This window comes from Rhinopithecus bieti, unplaced genomic scaffold (genome assembly GCF_001698545.2).
Source record: "Rhinopithecus bieti isolate Rb0 unplaced genomic scaffold, ASM169854v2 scaffold_39006, whole genome shotgun sequence".
NCBI lineage: Eukaryota > Metazoa > Chordata > Mammalia > Primates > Cercopithecidae > Rhinopithecus > Rhinopithecus bieti.
The window spans coordinates 493,897-504,509 of NW_016816568.1; the positions used below are offsets into that span (position 1 = coordinate 493,897).

At 34.9% G+C, this 10,613-nt stretch overlaps 1 long non-coding RNA gene across 4 annotated transcripts in view; it reads left to right on the plus strand.

Moving 5' to 3' along the window:
• Window positions 1–10,613, plus strand: part of LOC108517187 (uncharacterized) — a 170,506-nt gene that overhangs the window by 140,852 nt on the left and 19,041 nt on the right. Inside the window, exon 5 of one of the 4 annotated variants that reach the window (XR_001882027.1) lies at window positions 4,485–4,596. The exons of the other annotated variants lie outside the window; for them this stretch is intronic. This is a non-coding gene — a long non-coding RNA (uncharacterized LOC108517187). Of the gene's footprint in view, window positions 1–4,484; window positions 4,597–10,613 lie in introns of those variants that run through there. 4 annotated transcript variants of the gene reach the window in all.

The following is a 10,613-nucleotide window of genomic DNA, read 5'->3' on the forward strand; positions in this document are numbered from 1 at the left end:
GCTTTATTTTGTTTTCAAAACAAAATTTGGGCTCTTTAATAATGTATTACCACAAAATTACCTTGTAATGTATTAATAAAAGTTGATTTTGTGTGTGTTATCCGGCACATTGTTCTTCCTTTTGAATTTTAAAATTTGACTTTGCTGAGGGGAATTTCATTTTCTCTCATCTGAAATTACAAACATATCTTCTGTGCCTGGGTTAAGCATGAAATTAAGATAATTAAAGATGAGTAATGCTAAAAGTTCCCTGAGCAAAATCAAAGTAAAAAAAAATTAGGCTGTCGTGACTGAAGCAGCATTACTCATAAATCCTCTGGGATTTGTTCTTTTGTGTTTGTTTTATTTTTTTCCCCCCGTTTTCCTTTTCAGTGCAGGATTAGATCAGAACTTGAGACCAGAAACTGGTCAGAAAGAATTACAAACAGGAGAATTACTGCCCTGAAAATTTCTTCATTCCTGTAAATATTTGCTTGTTTATCTAACAGATATTTATTGCATACCATGGTGTGCCTTTTGATGATACTAAAATGACGATGCATCACGTATAGGCACGTAGTTGCTAATTTATAAATTCCTAAGTTACTATCAATGCCCTCAGCCAAAAACCACTAGGAGCACACATGTAATTGAGCGAGTTGGGTTTATTATTTTTTGCAGTAAGGGAGAACACCCAACATGGGAACCTGTGGGGTGTCTCAGAGAGAAGGTATTAGAAAGACCGTTTCACAGGATTTGAGCTTGGGCTGGGTGATTTGGGAGAGGGCCTAAGAAAGCAGAATTTGGTCCAGATTGGATGCTCTTAAAAAAGAAGGGCAATTCTACGTTTGAGTATCTTTGTGGGTGGAACAATAACTATGTTTTTGTCTGTGCTTCGGCAGAAGTATAAAGCAGCCTTGCTCTGTTCCATTTTATCATTGTCTCAGTGTAAACTTGTCTGAGGTTAGAAATCATTTATGTCTAAGGAAAATAAAATGGGCTGGCTCTGAATGTCAGGCCAGTTAATAATAACACTGAGGTTGACCTGTGAATATCAGAACAGTTTCAGATGTCAGGAGCTGCACGTGTGTGTGCGTGTACACACGCTACTCCCATCAGGGTCTTTCCTCCCTACTAGGCATGGGCCCTGCCCCCAGAGCTGATCTCCTTCACCTTGCTGTGTTTGGGGCTGCTACTTTCCATCCCTGCCTCTGCTGGGCCTGCCTTGACAGGGGCTCTTTTCCTCCACTATTGCCTATACTCAAGAGGCCGCAAAACCAAGCCCCCTTCACTGTGCCTGGATCAGGTGGGGAGAGAGGTATACTATCAGCATTTGAGTATGGAAGTCCCCTGCTCCTCCCTCTCCCTCATCCTCCATAGCTTATCAATTTCCAGTCATCATTCATTCTACCCACTTGTTTCCATTCACTTCTCTCCATTTCTACTGCCCATAAGGCCACACTGTCCACTTTCCCTGGCAGTATTAGCCACCTGGTCTTCCTGCTGTCACCCCCGGCCCCTACAAACCCTCCTCTATACTGCTTCCAGAGGGATTTTTCACAAATGCAAATCTCAGAGTATCTCTGACCACTGTTAATTTTTCATGGCGTTTATGATAAAGACCAATCCCATTATAAAACTTGCCATGATCGGCCCTGCACCTATCTCCCCAGCCCTTAGCTTTCTTTCATTTTATTCTCAACATTCCAGCCACAGGGTGAATGCACTCTATATGCATATTTCCTCTCATGTCTTCCTTCTACTTGGAACCCATCCTTCTCCCTTCTTCCCTCCAAGCTTCAGTCTACATTAGTCCCTTAAAACCTCAGCCTAATCCTACCTTATATAAAAAGCTGCAGCCTGAGAAAACTCCCATAGCACATCATATATAGCACACTGTATTTCCTCTTCATAACACTTACCTCCATTTATTGTGGTCAATGTCTTGTGTTTCCAAAAGACTGTGTTCCATGAGGAGACAGGGCCTATCTGTGTGGTTCACAGCTATGCCCCAGTGCCTGGCATGTAGCGGATGCTCATCAAAATATTTACTGTGTATATGAATGTGTTAATTAATTCAATTTTACATATGAATAAAGTGTCTCAATAAATACTATTAGCTTTTATATCACTGTTTGTACTACAGATTATTTTAAATTTGATAAATCAGATTAGATAGTGTTCTGCGGAAAGATGGAACCTGAATTCTGGACCAAAAACTTACTTTTCTGTAACACACTGCACTTATATCAGGTGAGCTGTCCATGATTTCTCATGCACTCTTGTAATAAATGCTATTTTATATTGTACCACTTATTTTTTATATTTTTTTGCTTCCTGTCTCTTCAAATAGATTACCAGGGCCTTAAAGGCTGGGAACCTAACGCTCATTTATTTGTAGTTTTCCACAATCCAAGCACTTTCTCACACATATCAGGACTGGGATAAATTTGGTCTGTTAGATTTCTGCACTTAATAGATTGGGCATGTTTTAAATAGATAATCAGTTTCCATGAAAGGAATAAACGACATCTGCTTCCTCTTTGTTTTTATGAATTACTGCTCTTTCATTATTCATTTGGTCACTCAATGTTTATAAGACTATTGCTACCTGTCTGATTCTATATTAAGTATTCGGTATACAACATGAATGAAATACAGCTGCCTTCTTTTGAAGAGTTCATAAGGAAATAGATAATAGTAATGCGAGATAAATCCTACAGTATAACAACAGGAAAAGCACTACTTCTGAGTAAGGGAGTATATGGGGTACATCTTAAAGGGTGGGAAGTGAATGTGCTTGGGTTATTGTTTGCAACAGCACAGAGATGTACAAGAGCATGGCAGTTGACTGGTACTCAGGGTATAGGCAGGATAATAGCAGAGGATACATCTGGAAAGGTAGGTTGCATCTGCACCGGGATTACAAGCTAGATTGAGTCAAGACTTTGTCCTGTTGTGTGGTATGTAGATGCCATAATACCCAATCCTCCTTCAAAGATAAATGACCTATATCCCCAGCCTCTAGCAGTGCTGCCAGCAGAAAGTCAGTAGCCTTCAGCCCTCAATCGTGAGCCACCTAAGAAGTTTGCCTCTGCTGGAGAGAGCTATCATGTCTAAGGTCACGCCTCCTCCTTCCCATGGTAGTCTACGTTCAATGACTGATTGAAATGGGTGCATAAGGTCTAATTCCTTGACCCCAACTCAGGACAACTCAGAAGGGTTATCTCAACCTCAGAACTCGCCTTAGGGTCAACTGAAGCCCCATAAGAAAGCTTCTCAGCTTTACTTCTCTCTCTTCTTTGTTCTGCTATTATTTTCTTCTCCCCTCTTCTTCCCAACAAAATTCTTGCACAGTAACATCAGTTTCCAAGTCTGCTTACTGAGTACCCCTTACGGGGGAACCCATCCTGCAACAGGTGGTATTGGGGAGTTACCAAGGAGACTTAAGCAGGAAGGTGACATAATCAAATAAATATTTCTTCAATATGAGCTTTCCTGAACATGTGAAAATAATTAGGCTTTAAACAAAAATGCACATCAATTAATTTATTTCATCAGTGATTATTCCTATAGGGCTGAAAAGGCTGGTATGGCAGCTGCAAAGACATGCAGTGTTTATATTTTTTGATAATGGATCATTTTTCTTCATTATTGACAGCATATTCAACTTTTAGGATTTTTTAAAACATTGAAATTCATTAAATTTTGTGTCAGAGCCAAGGAATTACAAAGTAAAATCTTTATTTTCAAAACTTGATAATCAGAAACTTATCCTGATTAAGAAGTGAAATATATTCCTGGTTTTAGAACATCATATAGGTATAAAATGGATAAACAAGAAATTTTCCAAAACATTTATATTAGTTTTTAATATCCTTTGACTCCACTATGGCAAAATTAATGTTTATTTTCTACAGGATGGGATACTTTCGTTCCACCATCAGAGGACTGAAAAATGCACATTTTCAATTCTATCTTTCAAATGCTCAAATCCCGAAGACAGATTAGGTACACCAGTGGAGAACTGTATCAAATAAAGATTGCAGTTGACGTTTTGTCAATTTTCAATTCTTTCTTCCACATCTATTGAGTGTTTTCAGATCGCCTTCACATCATTTATTCAATCTGCAGTTACTGAGAAACTATTACAAGGGACGCATCAAGAGTAGTCATAAACCCTCATATCATTAGAAGACATGAGCTGGCACATGAACCCCACACTGGATGCACACTTGCACTTCCCTTTGGTGACTAAGGCTTTGTCAACCTTTTCACATCGGACTCCTTCTTCCCTTCAAATGATATTCCTTCCTGGAGTCCTCTTGGTTCCTCATTCACACAGGCTTACATGGGTCTATTCCATAGTTTGCTCAAACCTGCTAATGAAAGCCCCTGGCTTTTCCTTCTCATGTATTACTGGGAGTGCCTCACATGAATTTGCACAATTCCAAATGCCATGAGGTTAGTCACCATGTTGGGTTTCCTGTTTCTTTCCTCTTTAGCTCTGGCATCCTACTTCTATAGGATTTGTCTACGCCCTGAGAGTACAACGGTTTCCTCCAGGTACTACTGCGCCCTAAAGAGTATGCAGGGAATATTCTCTCCTGACAGTCCCTACAGACTCTCCTCAACCCCGAATGGAAGCACCGGAGCCCCGCAGTTGCCAAATCTCTACAATGTTTAGTTCAAGAAGAGGAAAAACTCTCCCCGTTTTGTTAATTACGGGTGTTCCCATTTTTATTCCTTCGGACAGCTGTCCTCATATCATTAGAGGATATGACTTGGGAAAAAGATACCACACTGGATGCAGACTGACCCTTCCCTTTAGTGACTAAGGCTTTGTCAACCTTTTCACATCTGACTCCTTCTTCCCTTGGAATGATTTTTCTTCCTGGAATCCTCATTCACACAGGCTTACATGGGTCTATTCCATAGTTTGCTCAATATTTCTGAACCCTGTGGAGGTCACAATTTAGACCAGAGACACTGCAAACAATAAGTAAATGTGCAATGTCTGCCTTAAGAGATTCTAGAATTTCTGTAATTGCTAACACATCTCAAGATGACCTAAAGTCATCAAAAATTTGTAAATGGCAAAGAGAAGGGAATAAATTACTGTTATTTCCAACTATTTTACTCTTTTTTCTCTCAAAGGATAAAGAATTCTAGTTTTTCATAAAACTCCTGGAATAAAATATAGGAATAAACCTCCGTGACACTGGGTTAGGCAATAGATTCTACAATATGACAAAAAAATGCATAAATGACAAAAGAGGAAACAGATAAATGGGACGTTATCAAATTAAAAGCTTTTGTGCTGCAGATGATACCATGAAGAAAGTGAAAGTTCAGCCCATAGAATGGGAGAAAGTATTTGTAAATCATATACCTGATATGGAGCTTATATCTAGAATATATAAAGACCTTTTACCCTGCAATTATTAAAAGATAACCAGATTAAAAATGAGCAAAGGATTTAAACTAACCTTTCTCCAAAGAAAGTATACAAAAGGTTGATAAGCACATGAAAAAACTCAACATTATTGGTTATTAGGAAAATGAACATCAAAAGCAAAATGACATACCACTTCATGTCTATAAGATGGCTATAATAAAAAAGACAATAAGTGCTGACAAGCATGTTGAGAAATTGGAACCCTCATATGCAGCTGGTAGGAATGTAAAACTGAGCATTTGCTTTGTAAAGTAGTTTAGCAATTTCCCAGAATGCTAAACATAGAGTATATGACCCAGCAATTTCACTGCTAGGTATATATGCAATATAAATATGAATATATGTCTACATAAGAATGTGTACTTTAAAGTTCATAGCAGCACTATTCTTAATAGCTAAAAAGTGGAAACAACTCAAAAGTCAGTTAACTGATGAATGCGTAAGTATAATTTGGATTAGCCATATAGCAAATCAACATTTGATAATAAAAATAATTGAAATACTAATACATGCTACAATGTAGACAAACATGAAAACATTATGCTAAATGAAAGAAACCAGTCACAAAAGACCACATATTGTGGGATTTCTTTTATATAAAATGTCTAGAATAGGCAAATCTATGAAGACTGAGAGTAGATTAGTGGTCATGTAGGACTTGGGTAGAACTGGAGTGAGAGAATAGGGAGTGGCTGCTAACGAATATAGGGATTCTTTTGGGGAAACAAAATTTTCTCAAATTAGATTGCAGGGATGATTGTAAAATGTATGAATATACCAAAAAACATTAAATTTTAAAATTTAAATGGTTGAATTGTATGCTTTGTGAATATCTCAATAAATTTGTCAAACTTATTTTAAAATTCTAGCTTTTGTTAGTATCATTTTAAAAGAATAACTAATTCAATACTGTTCAAATTTTGAGAATTATCTCATTACCTCACATAAACAAGACTTAAACATTTGTATGGAAAAGGGGGGCTTCCTGAGAAGCTATTTGGCACTTCAGAGTCTTTTTGACAACAGATTAAGGTGAATATTAAAATGGCTATTGCTTTAAAAGTGGAAAGAGAATCTGTGACACTTTAAGCCAGGCAGGAACATTTAAAAATTGTTATTGTAGAAAAAAATTGTAATTTTTCGACAGAAAAAAATTCCCTATTCATCATTCAATATATCATCATTTAATATGAAGGACAACAAAATACACTCATTAACTGCCTGAATAAATTTGCATTTTAAAGTAATTTAATTTTCACTAATATAATTTAGATGACTCAAGTGAAACATAAAGGAATTAAAGGAACAGATTGATTATTTTCGGGTATAAATTTTATAGAAATCAACATTTATTACTAAATACAACATATATTTTTATTTCTAAAACAAATTTTGAGTACTTTAAAATGAAAATCATGTTGCAAAGATCACAAAGTTCCAACACATTGGAATGATTCAATTTCACTAAGGCTTTCTTTCCTTTCTTTATAACCACGAGTTTAACTTGGGCCTGCCTCCAGAACTTTGTTTATAAAACCATTCTATTTCATTCAGGATTGTTTCTTTATACACTGACAGTTTATTGAAGAGAATTAAGCAAGACACGTATGATACATTAGAGAAAAAAAAAAAAGGCAGAAAAAGTCTAAATTATATTTGAATAGTCTGCTCTCTGGATGTCCAATTCCAGACAATGAGGACCACTTGATTTTCAAAGACATATAAGGAAGATGTCTACACCCTCTCTTCATCACCACTTCCATCAACTAACAACCCATATTGCAGGAAGTTTGACATAAATGCTTGTGGTGACAGATGATTAATACCAGGTTTTACTTCCAAAAAAAAGTCTGATGTTATCACCTTGTCTTTTCTTGAAGGACTAAGAGTTATAAAAGCTTATGAGAGAGAAGTCAAGGTCTAAAAGAAGTCAAGTTCTTTACAGAAAAGAACAGAACGCAAAGAAACATTTTATTTGGCTTGAATTTGAAAGTGGTCTTAAAAGAGGTTAGAATGCCTAGAACACAACAATGCTTTAAAAACAAACTTGGAACAGCACAACCCTATTTGGAACAATTGGACTAATATTGCTATGAGCCGATTGGCATCTTATAACAAGTGGAGTTTGCAAAGCCTATGCTACTCATAGATTTCTAGACAAGTCTGTGTTACATTGTACCACTTGAATATATGGTCAAAAGACAGCTCACTTTTATTTTCAGCACATTCAGAAATAATGATAAATTCTAGACCAAAGTGACAAACAATTAAATTATATACCCAAGAATTGTATCTTCCAGTGACTGTTAAGATTAAAATGTGTAGGACTATTAAGGTATTGTTTGGAAGATGGGGGTAGGGTCTATAAAACATAAGCATATGTATGCAACATGTATGTCTTTTGTCCTCCACATTTGGAGAATAATTTTTGCAATATGAGATGTATTGTGTTTTCCTTTTGATCTATATGATTTCAACATTAGGCTATGTATAAAAAATTAATAGTGACATAATTTATAAGGCTTCATGCTTTTTTAATTCAATCACAACAGCTGAACTTACGAATATCCAGAGGTAAACAAGGCTCCCTTTTTTTTCTCTTTAATTTGCTATCAAAGCCAACAATTTAAAAAGTTAGCAAAATTTGTTAACATAATTAAAATATATAGCAAAAGTTATTGAAAAATCTTCTATTTCATCAGCTAAATATTTTATAAATACTAAAATTTAAAGTTAGCTGAAAACTTGCCAACATAGTTGAAACTTGCTAACATAGTTGAAATGTATTATAAGTATTACTGAAAATACTTCTATTTTATCACGTAATTTTAAAATATTTATGAACCTTTCTATGAATTAAGCAAAACTTTTCAGAATGCAAAAAAATGCTAATAATCACCGTCCTTTGATTTACAAAGTGCAGAAAATAGGCAGGAATTGAGTGGATGAGGCATTTCAAAACTGATTGTAAAATGTTTATCTAATATTAGTAATATTCCAATGTATATCTGAGGCTACTCAACATATGCTACAAAGATACCCTTTGACACAATAACCTTTTTATTCATAACAAGTCCTGTATATATTTCAGATATAGCACATATACCATCTTTCTTATTCTAGTCATGTTGAACACGTAGCATTACAAAAATTTAAAAATCACTTTACATTTTAAAATGTGACTAACATTGTTATGACAATGTTGACTAACAGATAAAGTGATAAAAAGTCTTTTCAAAGTGTTTGTGTTTGCATTTTAAATAAAATATAACTAGTATTATTTGATGTGCTTGTACTTTTTGAAAGATATATTTGTGAGAAAATAATACTTCTTTCACATTTTCGCTAATTTATTAATGATTTTCTAAACTGATATTTATTATTCATTTAATATTAATATTTATAACATTTTGTAATGTTTAGTATTATTATTAATTTATTAATAAATTCATTTAATGTATTATTGTAGCATTTTAATGACCATCATTTCTGTAGTCTCCAGTGGTACATAATTTATATCATTTTGAATTTTGTAAGGACACTTTGTAAGAAGCATGTGCTAAGTTTTGTTCATTGTGTGGCCAGATTTATTTCTGCGGTGCTCATATTTGCACACAATTCTCAGAGATCATTTTTAAAGTAGAAAATGTTCATATATTTTATGTTGATTTCTAGAAATCCAGGAAGTTTAACCAGATTTCAGCACTTACTTCTTAACAAAAAAAAAAATACTAACACTTATTAGTAAGTTTAACAATTGCCACAAATTTAGTTTCTTAAAACAACACCTATGTACTATACTTCAGAGTATTCTAGGTCAGAATTCCAGAGCATGGATCAGCTGAGTCATCTGCTTAGAGTCTCACATGGGGAAAATCCAGGTGTCATCAAAGTTGTGTTCCTTTCTGCAGATTCCTGGGATAAATCTACTTCTGAGCCCATATAGATTGTTGGCCAGGTTCATTTATTTGCCATTATAGGATTGACTTTTCCACTTCCTTCATGACTGTCAGTCAGCGGTCAATCTTTAATCCTGCAGGCTGCTTTCATTTCTTCTCAAACTTTCTGTGTGTTACTCTCCAGCAATGGCAGGTTGAGTCCCCCTCACGTTTTAAATTATTCTCACTTCTGCTACTACATCTGTGTGATCTCAGACAGAGAAAATCTTTTGCTTCTAAGGGCTCATGTGACAAGATGGGGCCCCTCCAGATAATCCAAAGTAATCTCTATATTTAAGGCCCATGACTTTAATTACATCTGCAAAGTATATGTAACACATTTACACATTCTGGGAATTGGAATGTGGATATCTTTGAGGGGCTATGATTCTGCCTACAAAAAGATTATATAAATTAATTCATATAAAGTGCTTAGAAAATGGTTGGTGAAAAATTGTTCTTTTTTTTTATTGTAGTAACAGTGAAACTTCATATATACAGTGGACCATGACATCATCTTATCCAACATTTTGCTCAAATCCATCATTAGCCTCAGTATGATCGATTGTGATTGTATTATTAGCCTATAACCTTTTAAAAAATACGTTGTTCTGCCACACTGTCATTTTTGTGGTATCAAATTAAACTGATATTTTAAAATATATTTAAAGCGAAAGTCAATTTATGATATATCTTTCTATTGTGAACTATCACTTTAGAAGTAAAGTTTTGAATTTGAGTATTCAACAGAATTTGGCCCATTTTGATCACTTTGGCATTAGGAAATTAACAGCAACTAGGCAACCTTATCGATACATTCAAAGAAAACTGTCACTTTAGGTACCAGCTTGATCAAAAACTCAAATACAGATATGTTTGTAAGTCTGCAGCAGTTCTTGGTTACAGGAAGGTCAGCTGGATATTCTCAAGAAGGACTCTACTAATCTTTTCAAATGATTTTAAAATTACAGTATAAAATATCTTATAGGAAATTTGTATATCTTTGATAATACATGGAGAAATATTTAAGCTTGAGCAAAGTTTTTTGTAGAAATGTAATATTACAATTGCTTTTGTGAAATCTTGTACTCTGGCTTAAGCTCTTTGAAGAAAAAACATGCTTTTTCTACATTTTGCAATCTCTTCATTCTACAAGATATTTGCCATATCAAGTTTGTTAAATGAAATTTAACATGTCGCTTAACACAGCAAAATATCAGAAAATTAGCTAAGCTTTA